This window comes from Pelodiscus sinensis, chromosome 21 (assembly GCF_049634645.1).
Source record: "Pelodiscus sinensis isolate JC-2024 chromosome 21, ASM4963464v1, whole genome shotgun sequence".
Taxonomy (NCBI): Eukaryota; Metazoa; Chordata; order Testudines; family Trionychidae; genus Pelodiscus; species Pelodiscus sinensis.
In genome coordinates, this window is record NC_134731.1 from 17,142,565 (window position 1) to 17,155,517 (window position 12,953).

Below are 12,953 nucleotides of genomic sequence, written 5' to 3' on the forward strand. Positions count from 1 at the left end.
AGTGTCCTTTCTGGTTAAAATGGCAAGAAACTGTTTTTTCTTTCTGATCTTGTCTGATATCTGTTTTGTGGGCATTAATCCTTTGGCGAAGTGTCTGAGATGTTTGTCCAATGTACATAGCAGACGGACACTTTTGGCACATGATAGCATAAATTATATTTCTGGATGCGCAGGAATATGTGTTCTTGATCTTATAACTCACTTGGTTAGGTCCAATAATGGTATCAGCAGAAGGAATATGTGGACAAAGCTGGCAACGGGGTTTGTTGCAAGGGAAGGTACCAGGGTTGGTATTAGTGTGGTATGTCCTGTGGTTGTTGGTAAGAATCATCTTGAGGTTAGGTGGTTGTCTATAGGAGACTATGGGTCTGTCTCCCAGAGCCTCTTGGAGTATGGTATCCTGTTCCAGTATAGGCTGTAGTTTATTGATAATGCGTTGGACAGGTTTAAGTTGGGGGTTGTAGGTGATGACAAGTGGTGTTCTATTGTTGGTTTTCTTGGGTCTGTCTTGAAGTAGATGGTTTCTAGGTATTCATCTGGCTCTTTCAATTTGCTTTTTTATTTCTCCGGGTGGGTAGTTGAGGTTTATAAATGCTTGGTAGAGATCCTGAAACTTCTGGTCTCTGTCAGTGGGATTAGAGCAGATGCAGTTGTATCGAAGGGCTTGGCTACAGACGATGGATCGTGTGGTGTGTTCTGGATGGGAGCTGGAAGCATGTAGGTAACTGTATGAGTCGGTGGGTTTTCTGTAGAGAGTGGTGTCTAATTTTCCATTGTTGATTTGTACTGTGGTGTCCAGGAAGTGGATCTCTCGTGTAGAATGGTCCAGGCTGAGGTTGATGGTGGGGTGTAGGTTGTTGAAATCTCTGTGGAATATCTCCAGTGTTTCTTGGCCATGCGTCCAGATCATAAAGATGTCATCGATGTACCGTAGGTAGAGAAGGGGTGAAAGGGGACGGGAGTTGAGGAAACATTGTTCTAGGTCAGCCATAAAGATGTTAGCATACTGTGGGGCCATGCGTGTATCCATGGCTGTGCCGCTGATCTGGAGGTATAAGTTGTTCTCAAACTGGAAATAATTGTGGGTGAGAACAAAGTTACATAGGTCTGCTATCAGGTTGGCAGTGGTGTCCTCTGGGATAGTGTTTCTAATTGCTTGTAATCCGTCTTCATGTGGGATGTTGGTATATAGAGCTTCTACATCCATGGTGGCAAGGATGGTGTTATTGGGGAAGTTATCGATGTTTTGTAGTTTCCTTAGGAAGTCAGTAGTGTCTCGGAGATAGCTGGGGGTGTTGGTTGCGAAGGGTTTGAGAAGAGAGTCTACATAGCTGGATAGACCAGTAGTGAGCGTGCCAATACCAGAGATGATGGGACGTCCGGGGTGCCCAGGTTTATGGATCTTGGGAAACGGATAGAACAATCCTGGTCGGGGGTCAGAAGGTGTTTCTGTGTGGATTTGTTCCCGAGTAGCTGTGGGGAGGCTTTTAAGGAGACAGTGTAGTTTCTTTTGGTATTCCAAGGTGGGATCAGAGGGGAGAGGTTTGTAAAATGTGGTATTCGAGAGTTGTCTGGTTGCCTCCTGGTTATAGTCGGCCTTATTCATAATGACCACAGCACCCCCTTTGTCAGCTGGTTTGATTATAATGTCCAGGTTGTTTTTGAGACTCTGGATAGCATGGTGCTCAGCGCGGCTAAGATTGTGTGTCGCTTGTTGTTGTTTGCGAATAATGTCAGTCTGTGCGTTGTTGCGGAAGCTTTGTATATAGAAATCCAGATTGTAATTCCGACCGTCAGGAGGAGTCCATATAGAATTATTTTTCCTTTAGTGTTGATAGGGGGGATCTGGTAGGTCAGATTGATGTTCATTGGTGGTTTGGAAATATTCTCGGAGGCGGAGGCGGCGAAAAAAAGCCTCAAGGTCACCACAAAATTGTATCCAGTTTGTGGGGGACGTGGGGCAGAAAGAGAGACCCCGGGACAAGACAGACTCTTCTGCTGGATTGAGTTTGTAGCTGGAGAGGTTAACAATATTATCCGGTGGGTTGAGGCAGTTGCTGTTGTAGCCAGTGGTATGGAGCAGGTTAGAAAATGTATTGTCTTTTCTTTGTTGTAGGGAATAGAAGTGTGTATAGTAGATTTCTTGTCTGGTGGAACAAAAGTCTTGCAAGGTGTCAGTTGGTGTGGATGTTTGTCTTGAGATGAGATGCTCTAAGTTAGAAATGTCATTCTTGATGGTTTTCTGTTTCTTGTATAAAATACTTAGGTGATTTCTTAATTTCTTGGATAGTGTGAGGCAGAGTCTTTCACTGTAGTCAGTGCAGTATGTTGATCTTAATGGATTGTTCACTTTCAGTCCTTTGGGTACGATGTCCATCTTCTTGCACTTGGATAGAAAGATGATGTCTGTCTGTATCTGTGCGAGTTTCTTCGTATGGTTGATGGATTTCCATTCCAAACGGCTAAATGTAGTGCCTTGCATGTAGAATAGTGATAGAAATGTAGCCGTGTTAGTCTGGTGTAGCTGAAGCAAAAGACAGGACTATGTAGCACTTTAAAGACTAACAAGATGGTTTATTAGATGATGAGCTTTTGTGGGCCAGACCCACTTCCTCAGATCAAATAATGGAAGAAAATAGTCACAACCATATATGGAATAGTCTTCCACTATTTGATCTGAGGAAGTGGGTCTGGCCCGCGAAAGCTCATCATCTAATAAACCATCTTGTTAGTCTTTAAAGTGCTACATTGTCCTGCATTTTGCTTCAGCTACCCCAGACTAACACGGCTACATTTCTATCACTACTCTGCATATGGGTTCGTCGTGTTGGCAGGGACCTGAACATGCTAAAAGAATTTGCAGATCTCTTGGGAATAACATGGGTGAGCGCCAGGATCGGTATTTTGAGGCATTTATTGTTTTACACCCCCTCCCCAAGGAGCACCAGTTATAACAGATGGGCGCCCCTCCATGATGGGAATATGCCAGAGTTGTGGCTTTATTGAAAGCTTGTGTACCTGACATATTTGGTGTGCATTGCATTATACACCAAGAAGAGTGTTGCACTAAACTTGACAAAAGAGACAGACTGAAAGCCGAAATGGACAAAGTGGGACAGATTGTTAATTGCATACATGCTTACCCCCTGCATCACCATCAGTTGTGGAACTTGCAGACCAAACTGAATATGAAGCCCTCATCATGCACACTGAAATGCACTGGTTAAGCCATGGTGAAGTACCGGGCTGCTTCCTGGCACTTCTACTAGAAACCAAGCAGTTTCTTGCTCAGAAGTCTCAAGCGTACCCAGATTTAGCAGATGAAAGCTGTATTTTCCATGTGGCTTTTCTTGTTGACATCCTTAGTCACCTATGTAGAATAAGTTGGGGGGAGGGGGAATCTCACCTCTTGCCCACACTAATTTCTAATGTTACAAAATTCATGTTATGTCTGCAGTTAATGTCAACTCTGTTAACTTTGTTCAACCACACTCCGCACATTTGAAAAAAAATGCTAGACTGTCTGATTGAGGAAATAAATACGATCCGTCAGTTTATGTTCAAGTACTATCTACATTGGCAGAGCATTCTGAGAACTTTCCTTCTGAGAGATTGGAAGTCCTTCCTCTCACTGCTCTCAAATCAATTTCAGTTTGAGCCAAGCAAATGCGGAGTAGTGTGTCAAACTTGAGATTGATAAAAGGAAGTTTAAGGAGGAATTAATTCGTGTTCATGCCCTGGATGAAATTAACCAGCTCAAGAGGAAATGTATATGAGAACTGGTCTAGTTCTCCAGCATTGCATTGCAAAGCTGATGTCAACTTCAGATCAACACATGCATGCAAACACAGACTTTCTGCTATGGGACCCATCAAATGCAAGAAGTGCTACAGACTAATGGATGGAAACCTCAGTGCTGAGTTGCCAAGTGCTTGCATATCCCTTACTTGTGATCTAAGAAAGCTTGGAGGACAGATCCAGCCAGAAGTTGTACTAAGTAGGATGTAAGCTAAGCATACATATTTCTGGATTTTGCTCTTCAAGTTGGCAGGTCTATTAATATACGAATGACTGTGCATATCCATAACTGGTTATGAAATAGGTGGTGTGTATTAAATGCATTTCATCTCATTCATGTGGTCATAGTTAGTGCACGTGCCCCTTTTCAGTCTTGCGGCCCACTGAGATGAAGGAAGGCCGCTCATGCATCCTAGTTTGTCCATCACTGATCTAGGTGGACTGAGATAGTCTTGCCAGGCGCTGCTTCTCACATGAATCCCAAGGCGAATGCACATCAGAGTCTGACACTTCTGCATTTTGCAAGGAGGGAGAACCCTGCTGGGGCATGTCTATGTAGTGCAGGGGTTGGCTGTCAAATAGGCTCTTGCCATTCCCAAGACACACTCATTCCCTCTCTAGGAGGTTTGGAAGCTTTTAAACACATCTGCATGTCTGTGGGTACCTCTGGATGTGAACCCAGGCCGTGGGAGGGGAAAGCTCATGCAGGTGTCATCGACCAAGCCTGGCTCATTTTCTTGCCCTCCTAGTGGAGGTGTGGGAAGATCCCCCAAAGCCCTGCAGGGCCCTAGAACAGGGGTGGGACATGGGGCCATCTGTGGGGCCAGGACTAGGTCTCCCAGGAAGATTTTGGTGTTTTGAAATACTGTACTTAAAAGGGACTAGAGTAACCTACACCAAGGCACTCCTAAGGGCTACATCTCCACGGCAGACTTCTTGCACAAGAACTATTTTGTGCAAGAGTTCTTGCACAAAAGGTCTTGCGCAAGAGTGTGTCCACACTGACGTGCTTTTGCACAAGAGATGTGCTTTTGCACAAGAGCGTCCATGGCAGTGTGGATGCTCTCTTGCACAAGAAATCTCTGATGGCCATTTTAGCCATAGAGGTTTTTTGCACAAGAAACCCCTGTTGCCCGTCCACACTGCCTTCTTGCGCAAGAGGGCTTATTCCTCATGGGGAGAGGAATAACTCTTGTGCAAGAAGCCCTCTTTTCTGATATTTTACTGTAAATTTACTTGCGCAAGAACACGCGTGCAGAGTAGACGGTCTGCAAGTTTTTGCACAAGAACAGCCGTCCTTGCGCAAAAAGCCTGCAGTGCAGATATAGCCCTAATGTATAAAGTAGAAGAGAAAGAACCAGCGGAAGTTGAACCCTCATACCTCCCATACCGGTGGCACTTCACCCTGCTGCCAGCCTTGCCCAGTTTAGTGCTGCTCTGCCGATTTGAGATGTGTCCCTACAAAATAAAAATAGCTCGCAGCAGCAGCCATGGCAGAGGTACTGTGTGTAGGGGGTGGGGGGAAATGAGGTGTAACAGTTAACTCGAACTAAGGATTTAGTTCGAGTTAACGTTTGACTGCCGTGTGTAGCCGTGGGCAGTTAGTTCGGACTAAGGGGATTTAAAAATGGTGCCTGGACGGGAAGATGCAAATAAAGCCTGGGATATTTAAATCCCGGGCTTCATTTGCAACTTCGAATGCCTACATTAGCCTCCCTAGTTCAAAGTAGGGGGTTAGTGTAGACATACCCTTACAAACCAGTGGTTCCAAGTGAGAGAAGGGGGCTCATGGTGGTTTGGGGGACCTTCCCGGATTCTGTTCCATAGTTTACACACCTGCAAACTCCATTTTGTTTGTAAGACCCTCCTGGGCCTTTGCCTCAGCTCTGCAGCCTCCACAGACTCTTGCACCTAGAGAAGCGCTACCAATGGCAAGTGGTTAAATGCTGATAAGTCAGATGGAAACACCCTTGGACCGAGAGCTGGCTATTGCCAGGGAAAACTGGATTCCCAAGTCTGATTCCAGAGATGTGGTGGCCAAGTAATAGATCATCTGACTGGGCGGGGGCTGATGTCGACTCAGGGGTGTCACCTGACAGAGCTTCTCGCTGGCCATTTGAGGTGGGAAGAAGAGACCCAGGAGGAAAGGACGAGGCTTTGCTGGAGAAGTCCAAGAAGGCTCCTGGTCTCCCAAAAGAGGCACTGACCAAGTCCTGAAGAACTTGACTGGTGAAATGGAGGCCAGGACTCTGGGGTTTGCTTTTGCACAGATCTGCATCTCTTGTGCTCTCTGAGGAGTAGTGCATTTGCTCTAGAACTCCTTTTGTACAGTCCATTGGCTCCAGCTGTCTGTCCAGGGAGGACAAATCAACTCGACAGCCCACGAGGAGTTCATAGAAGGGTTTGCTTACGTTACTGAGAGGCCTGCAGGGTGGTCGCCACCAGTCTGGGGGCAAAGGCTGGATGAGCTGTGGGGCCCCAACAGAAAGTCTGTGCCCAGGGTGAGGGATGTGGCCAGCGATACCTTTTATCCAGGCAGCTAGACACAGGAGGTGGCGGTTTGCCTGTGGGGCTGGGACCGGTTGCTGAATATGAGAATGAGTCTGGGCTGGCTTAGGATACAGGGAGGGGGCCTAGAGGGATTGTATGGACTACTTCTGGTTCCTGTGCTACCAAGTCTGTCCTATGCTGTGTCTCTGTGGACTAATAAACCTTCTGGTCTATCTGCCGGCTGAGTCACATCTGGCTACGGATGGGGGTGCAGGGCCTGGTAGTGACACCCACATTAGGAAAAACAAAAAACATCCCATTCTGGATGCCAGTTCTCACTTTTTCAGCACCTTCCATGGAGGAACTTCAGATTTATCATGCACTGTGCTCACTACTGTACCGAACGGCACTAAAACACTCCAGATTTTCTTTGATGTATTCTTCCATAGTGGAACGCGCAGGTAACCAAGCTCTTCCTTATGGTCTGCCTAGTTCCACAGACTGACATTTTTGTACTGTTAAGGGGTTGCAAAAACACTAGAGGAAGCTTAAGGCCCAGCATTGTAAGGTTTCTTCATCCTGAGGCTCTCCGTCTAGGATTTTAAACGCACTGAACAGGTTGTTTGTGACACTAGCTGAATTGGCTAAGAGACGTCTGTCCATTTGCTGGGCTCTAGCTGGTCAATCATAAAAGTACCTCACATTTGGTTTCTGAAGAGTGAACCTACTACAAAAATGCTAAATGGTAAGACCTGGGCAGCCATCGATAAACAAACACAAGCCATAGCTGGTGCTCTGCACACAGAACTCATGCAATAGAGGTTTGTGTCACAAGCAAGATCTAGGAGTAGAAGTGTTTAAACCAGGTAACCAACCAGTCTTTTGTGTGCATCCTAGAATCCGAGTCTAGACATGGTGCAGTATGGTCAAAACATTAAAACAAAGTAGCAGAGCTAACCACCAGCCATTTCAGAAGCCACATTGCTGCGATATAGCCCATGTAGGATTTATACCATACATATCACTGTAGTATCTAAGCACTTTCCAGTCATGCATTAAGTGGAGCGTTTGCTTTCCTTCACCAGCAGGGAAAAGCGTGTGCAGGGGAATGCTTGTTTTGTATTTTATAGTATATATGCAGTTGTGTGTGGGGTAGTGTGGCCAGACAGCCCGCCTCCATCACATCCATCTTATTTGCCTCTCTGAAGCATACAGGGCAGAGAAGGAGCAGTAAAATCAGCATAGTCTATGCTGGCTCATCTGATCCTGAGGAGCTGAAAACATAGATATGAGGAGAGAGCGATTAAGGCAATAAGCTGGCCTTGAGGCTGCGAGAACTGCCACCGGCTGGCACCTATGTTGATTCGAACACACACACAGTCCCTGGGGCCGTGTCCAGACTCAGGGGTTTTTTCGGGAAAAGTAGCCTTTTCCCGAAAAAACTTCCCCTGCGTCCAGACTCAAGCCGCGTTCTTTCGAAATTATTTCGAAAGAACGCGGCTTTTCTTTCGATGGCGGTAAACCTCGTTTCACGAGGAAGAACGCCTTCTTTCGAAAGTTCCTCTTTCGAAAGAAGGCGTTCTTCAATGTAAAGAGGCCGTCTTCGAAAGAGAGCATCCAGACTCGCTGGGTGCTCTCTTTCAAAAAAGCGGATTTCCTCTATCGAAAGATCCGCCTGCAGTCTAGACACGATCTTTTGAAAGAGGCTCTTTCGAAAGATGCTTTCGAAAGAGCCTCTTTCGAAAGAAGCCTGCAGTCTAGACATAGCCTGGGAGAGGAATTTCCCACTGAGAAAAGAATCCCCAGTAATTCCAATTTAGTTATCTCTCTTACAAGTGTAAATTAAGTTCACAACTCCCTTGTAAGAACTGGTCTCACAAAAGACAGACCAGCCCCATTTGGCATGACAGACAAGAAAGAGAAATACGTGACCCCATGAGTATATAAGATAGGTCCAGCACACACTCACTTTGGGTATGTCTACACTACCCCGCTAGTTCGAACTAGCGGGGTAATGTATGCATACCGCACTTGCTAATGAAGCCCGGGATTTGAATTTCCCGGGCTTCATTAGCATAAGCGGGGAGCCGCCATTTTTAAATCCCCGCTGCTTCGAACCCCGTGTAGCGCGGCTACACGGGGCTCGAACTAGGTAGTTCGGACTAGGGTGCCTATTCCGAACTACCGGTACACCTCGTTTCACGAGGAGTACCGGTAGTTCGGAATAGGACCCTAGTCCGAACTACCTAGTTCGAGCCCCGTGTAGCCGCGCTACACGGGGTTTGAAGCAGCGGGGATTTAAAAATGGCGGCTCCCCGCTTATGCTAATGAAGCCCGGGAAATTCAAATCCCGGGCTTCATTAGCAAGTGCGGTATGCATACATTACCCCGCTAGTTCGAACTAGCGGGGTAGTGTAGACATACCCTTGGAGTGTCATTCTACCCTCTACCTGCTGGTCGGGTTAGGTGTTTGACCTCCCGAGGTTCTATGGGGACGCCCACCTCGTATTTTCGTCTTTCCTAGGAATTGAGGGACCGGCCCTGGCCTGACATGCTGGAGTCGAGAGGCACAGAAGGGGGTAAAAATTGTACCTGGATGTGGTCCTCTGTCTTAAGTGTACACATAGAAAGAGTAAGCTGTTACTTGGTACCATTATTTCTATTTTTCTATCTTTATCTTCTTTGTAACCATTTTTAAGATCTATATTTTGCTAGTAGTTAAGAAATAGAACACTAGCCATTGCAACCATATGATTTATAAGCTTCCTCAAATAAACCTGTAACTGTTTAAGCTTTAACCTGACTCCTTCAGTTGCTGTAACAGAACCAAGCACAATTTAAAAGAACTTCAGCCGGTCTTAAGGGACAGATATAGGGAGCCCTGACCGTCGGCTGACAGGTAGAGATAGCAAGATTACACAAGACCTAAAACCTATCACCTTAATGTGAAAATTTGTGATAGAGCTTGGATTCTGCAGGAACTCATGCCACAGGCCAGGGTCTGTTCCCAAAAACAGAGTCAGTTCTGTAAGAAGGCTTCTTTGTCCTCATGGGACTAGAAAGGGAGAGTAATTCAGAAGCCAATTTAGCGGGTAGTTACAACAGTTATTAGACTGGTCTGAAATTGACCCTTGTGTCATTTCACTTCCCTTCACACAAGCCTGCCTGCTTTTTAAAGAATCAACACCTGGTTAGTATGTCCGAGCCCGGTTGGTACAGGAAATATATCTTTTCCTGCTTTGGGGATTATAGTAGTGTACTCAAGGATGGGACTACTCGATCAAGAGTTTGTAAGGCAATCGAGCAGCAAGTATTACCCATTCAGAAGATATGGCAGTATTTAATGTCTCTAAAGTCCTTGCAAGATTGCCCAGTGATTGCTGCATATTTGTAGAAAACTATTAACTGAACTGGCCCTAGCTTAGAAACTAAACTATTTCAGTAACCCCCTGAACAGCATTTTAGTTACTGCTACTCTGGAACTTTAATCAAAGACTTCAGCTACCTTGCTTTACAAACAGTTTCTTGGTTGCAATGCTCAGGACTAAAAACCTGCAGACCCAGACTTTTATATTTGCTACCTCACTCTGCTGGAGTAGCAAACATGACTGTTAACAACCACAGATTTGTTCAAAGCTGTAAGTCTGCCTCTGAAGGAACCATGCCAGTGACAGCAAGTGATTTTCTGAGCACATTCTTGTTGCCTGCTCCCTTTCAGCAAAGAATTCCGTTTCATTTCAGCCACCTTACTCAACAGATTCTGTTTCCCAGAGACCCTCACGGAAACAGAGAGTTGCATTGAATGAACCTCTCCTAGTTAGCAGTTTATGGATTGAAGAAGACTTCAATCCCAGCTTGCAATCCTGTTTCATATGATATTAGCAATTGTAAGAATGAGTTTTTGCTCTTAATATTCAGCAGGGTTCAGTTCAGAGACAGAGGTTTAGTGATAATTCAGAAAAATCAGTGCCCTGGTATATTTTGCTCTTCACTGCTAAGCCTCTCTCTGCTTTCCTGCTATTTTAATATTAGCTTGCTCTGCTTGCTTCCCCTGCACCAAACTTCCCTCTCAGCACCAGCATCTTCCAACCAGTCCTTCCCTCAGACACTAGTAGCCTCTGCTAATTTAGCAATCAGTCTGCAAGTGGCCTCTTTCCCCTATTTATAGAGCTAGGGAGGCACTGAATTACATTCCCCTGTGCTAATTCTGGATCACAAGGCTATGTCTACACTCGCGGGTTCTTGCACAAGAACACATCCATACGGCCATGTGCTTTTGTGCAAGAGCATCCATGGCAGTGTGGACGCTCTCTTGCACAAGAAAGCTCTGATGGCCATTTAAGCCATAGGGCTTTCTTGAGCAAGAAACTCCTGCCGTGTGTCCACACTTACATTTGTTAGAAAAGAGCGTAGCTCTTGCGCAAGACGCCTTCTCTTCCCACACTTTACTGTAAATCTTCTTGCACAAGAGCGGGTGGGCTGTGTGGACCATCTGCGGGTTCTTGCGCAAGAACAGCCATCAGGGGCGGCCCTAGACTAGCTGCCAGCAACTGGCACCCTAGGCTAACCATGCAATCGGCGCCTCCCCCCCCAACCCCAAGGGCAGATATAGACTGAGGTTTTTGGTTCTGTGGCTGGAGACTGGTGATGGAGTTCTGTGGCTTGGGACGGGGGGGCTGGGGATGGAGTTCTGTGGCTGGAGACGGGGGAGTGGGGGCAGGGGAGAGGGAACAGGGTGCCAGTGGAGGCAGAGAGTCCCCTGCACCCGCCTTCTCCCAGGATTCCCCACCCCAGAGGGAAGCCGGCACACGCCTCTCCCGGGGCGACCCCCCCTCCTGTGGCGCAGGGAAAACCAGCACCTGTCTCCCCTGGGACCGATCCCCCGTGCGCTGCCTCCCCCGGGGCCAACCCCCCCTCCCACGGTCAGAGAACCCCCGCACGTGCCTCTCCCGGGGCCGACTGCCCCGCTCGCAGTGCAGCGGAAGCCAGCACGTGCCTATCCTGGGGCCAACCCTTCTCCTCCCGTGGCGCAGGAAAACCCCTGCACGCCTCCTCCCCTGGGGTCGCCCCCCTCCATGTCCAGAGAACCCCCGCACGTGTCTCTCCCAGGGCCAACCCCCCACTCCCACAGCGCAGGGGAGGCCAGCCCGTGCCTAACCCGGGGCCGACCCCTCTCCTCCCGTGGCGTGGAGAAAGCCCCATGTGCCTGCTCCCCCGGGGCCGATCCCCCGTCCTGCAGCGCAGGGAACCCCCGCGCACTGCCTTCCCTGGGGCCAACTCCCCGCACTCCTCCTCGGGGCCAACTCACCCTCCTGCGGTGCAGGGAAGCTGCCGCACTCCTCCTCCGGGGTTGAAGCCAGGTGTTAGGGGAAGGGGAAGTGGCAGGGAATTTGGCACCCCATTTAACTCAGTGCCCTAGGTGGCTGCTGAGTTTGCCTATAGGCACGAGCTGCCTCTGCTCAGGGGCGGCCCAAGACTAGCTGCCAGTAACTGGCGCCCTAGGCGAACCATGCAATCAGCACCCCTACCTCCAAACCCCTCAGTGATATTGTGCCACCATTTGGTGCCCCATTTAGCTTAGCATCCTAGGTGACTGCCTAGTTCGCCTATATGGGCAGGCCACCCGACAGCCATTCTTGCTCAAGAACCTGCCAGTCCCAAAAGAGCTACATCCTTCCACAAAACAGCGGATTAAAAACACATCCCAGCTGGGAGTAGGCTTGGATTCCCTCCCCCAGTTGACTTGCTAGGGCATAGAAAGGTTGTGCAGCATCTATGTCATACATCAGGTTCAGAACAGTTGGGTAATTGACAAGATTTCTAAAGCTACCTGCTTAGTGCGCTGTGATCTGAAGATGCCTATGTGTTGTATGCTCACCGGTATTCTTGGAATCCAGTGTTCATTTCTAACAGGGGCTCAGGTTAATTTTTTACAAATTTAATTTACATTTTTTTACAAATTGTTATAAAAAAAGCATAGAAAGCTATTTTCTTTCTGCTTTCTCAGTGCCGGGCATTTCAGCAAGGAAGAAAGACCCAGCCTCTCAGAAGTATTTAGGCTGTACATTTCAGTTGAAATCAATGAGAGTTAGGGGGTCTAGATTTAAATGGGAGTTAGGCACTTAAATACCTCTGAAGATCAGGTCTAAATAATTAAAGTCCTGCTCATGCATGGGCTGAGTGAGATGCATACATGTAGCCTCATTGCAGGTGATGGGGTTACTCACTTGAATGAAGTGAGGAGGGCTAACTAAGGCAGAGGTTCTTAAACCTTTGTACTGGTGGCCCCTTTCACACAGCAATCCTCTGAGTGTGACCCGCCTTTATACATTGAAAACTCTTTATAGATTTACCACTGTTATAAATGCTGGAGGTGAAGCGGGGTTTGGGATCACTCCTTGTGATCCTTCCCCTCCTCCCAGGTAATAAACTCACAACCCCCTGACAGGTCCAACTCGCAGTTCCAGAATTTCTGTGCATTACAGGGATGGGACCAAGTGGCTGCACAGAGGAGCAAAGTGGAGGACTGAACCCAATGCTGCTAACCTCAACAACTGACACAAGAGGGTGTGTTGCAGGTGGGGGATCAGTCAGTTGCTAATTTCTTTTCTTACAGGCCTCGATTCTGCAGTTAATCACCGGAGTCCAGCTGTCCCCCTGCATAG